General features: G+C 37.5%; 1 protein-coding gene across 2 annotated transcripts in view; it reads left to right on the forward strand.

Annotated features, from left to right (window-relative positions):
* Positions 1–2,500, forward strand: part of LOC136851638 (uncharacterized) — a 1,500,098-nt gene that overhangs the window by 872,762 nt on the left and 624,836 nt on the right. The window lies entirely within an intron of this gene.

The following is a 2,500-nucleotide window of genomic DNA, read 5'->3' on the forward strand; positions in this document are numbered from 1 at the left end:
TATACATATACATATGTATATATACACACACACACACACACACATATATATATATATATATATATATATATATATATATATATATATATATATATACTGAAAGAGAGAGAGAGAGAGAGAGAGAGAGAAAGTTATGTTTGCAAGATTATTTCCGCCCTCTGCTTAACGTATATCCATACTTTAATGTTACGTTTATCTCCCAGATTTATTTATCTGCCGTTAAGTGCATCGTTTTTGTTCATCATACCATTTTCCCAATGGTAGGAAATTTATTCATTCTTTCTTGCAACCTGTCAGTTCATCAACCATTTCTGTTCTTATCCAATTAGACACTTGTAATTCAATCTACAATCAGGCATCACATTCCACATCCGTTTCTCTTATTTTTCTTATATCTTTCTTGAAATCTGCAGCTTGAAAACCCGTATGGACAGAATCAACAGACCATAAATCCAAGAGGGCTCCAACGGGAAATCAGCCTGCAAAGAGAGACAAGTTAAAAGAAAAGGTGATAAATCAGAAAATATGGGAAAATAGAAAATAAAACCTAAACACCTGAATTCAGGCGATGTCAGCAGAAAGCAGGAATGAGTCTGCTCTTCGCTTAAACACTTGGGGATCAGAAGGCTCCACAACTACAGTGGACAAATTATTCCGCATTTTCTTTGGGGACAGAATTAAACTCCTAGAAAACTAAGTAGTATCAAACCTGATACTAGAAAACCACACGCTGTTTGCAGCAGCAGGCTGCCTAATGTTGCGAGCAAAAACATCTCGGTCAAGTAAACAAGGAGTGCAGTGGATGTTTGTTGTTGTAGTACATGTTATGCAACAAACATTATGAACTCAGTGTACGTTTATGGCACAATCAACATTGTGAGTAGGCAAGGTAAAATTGATTGGTGACATAACTATACAAGAGTTTGAGATGAGAGTCAGCAGCCAAAGACCGCACTAGAGAGCAGTACTCTAAACAAGTAAGATGAGAAGAGTTAAAACCCTTTGATATAAAAGCTTCTTCATGAAGCATTCAAAAACATTTCTGCAAGATATAACATTCTGAGAAACAGAGGAAGCAGCATTATATATATGCTTCTCAAAAGTGAACTTCTTATCAACAGTTACACCTAAAATTTTAAGAGTCACTAACATTGAAACCCTATCATGCCAAAGCCTCCTCTGCTTTTGAATTGCATCATTGGTAAATGCAGCCGTTTGTCCTCAAGACCTTGCCACATGTCACTAGTAACGATAATAAAGTTCAAAGGTCCAAGAACACTATGCTGAGGAACATCTGAAATGACATAACAAAAGCTTCTATACAGGCCATCAGCACAGACCTTTTAGGTTCTGCCTATAGAAAATTGATTTAAAATATTGATAATAGATCCACCAATTCCCAATAATCTTATCTTGTAGAGAAGTGCTTTATGAATTACGCAGTCTAAGAATGCACCAAAGTCTAAACTGACCATGGTGGCCTCTGCACCCTAATCAAGAGCGCTCTGCAAAATGGTTGACAAGAGTGCATCACAAGTACCAAGGTCTTTACAAAACCGAAACTGAAATGATGGTAGCAGGTTATTATCTTCAACAAACCAACTAAGACCCTTAGAGAACAACTTTTCAAAAACCTTGGATAAAACAGGGGAATCGAAAACGGTCTATATTCAGAGAGGTATGAGAGGTATTTTGTTTGTCTATTCATTAAAGAAACATTCGCCATGGTTACAGGTCAAATATGTATTTTATTTTAACTGTATTAAAATAATAATTATAACTAAAAAAGAGAAAAGATGGCACTCTTCTGTCATAGGTACACAAGAACTTACATTTAGTTTGATAATAAGTGTTTAAATAATCCATTCTTGGATATTGTTCTGACCGGGGGACATAACTGTCTCTTTTGGTAGTTGCAGAAACGTCAATCAGCCATTTCCTGTGGCACCTACGGGGATGCATAGGGCTCGATGAACTCACGCCACCACATTCTGTTATGAGCTAACTCCCCAAGATCTCCCCAACACTCATCTCCTGCTTCCCACCTCATTGTTCTCAGCCACGTCTCCCTTGGCCTACCTCTACCTCTTCCACCAAGGGCAACCCACCATGGTGTATCTCGTACCATTCCTTGTTTTCTATACACATGGCCTAGCCACTTCCAGCTTGAGAACCTAGCATACTCATTGATTGGCTGCACCCCTGTTACTTCTCTAATTCTGCTATTTGATAGCCTATCCCTCAAATTCCTAATATTCTTCTGAGTGCCTTATTTCCAAATGCTAAGAATGCTGTATCCGAAGTCACTGTGCTGTACCATGACTCATGCCCATAAATCAAAATACTCCTAACCACTACCTCATAAATTTTGATTTTTGTATGCACAGAAAAATTCTATTCCAAATATTTTTAAGCATTCCCATTGCCTGATGAGCCTTTTTTAATCTTTCCATAAATTCTGTGCTCATAGAACCGTCCGTATCTAAGTAAGTACCTAAAT

The sequence above is a fragment of the Macrobrachium rosenbergii genome, chromosome 23 (genome assembly GCF_040412425.1).
Source record: "Macrobrachium rosenbergii isolate ZJJX-2024 chromosome 23, ASM4041242v1, whole genome shotgun sequence".
Classification (NCBI taxonomy): domain Eukaryota; kingdom Metazoa; phylum Arthropoda; class Malacostraca; order Decapoda; family Palaemonidae; genus Macrobrachium; species Macrobrachium rosenbergii.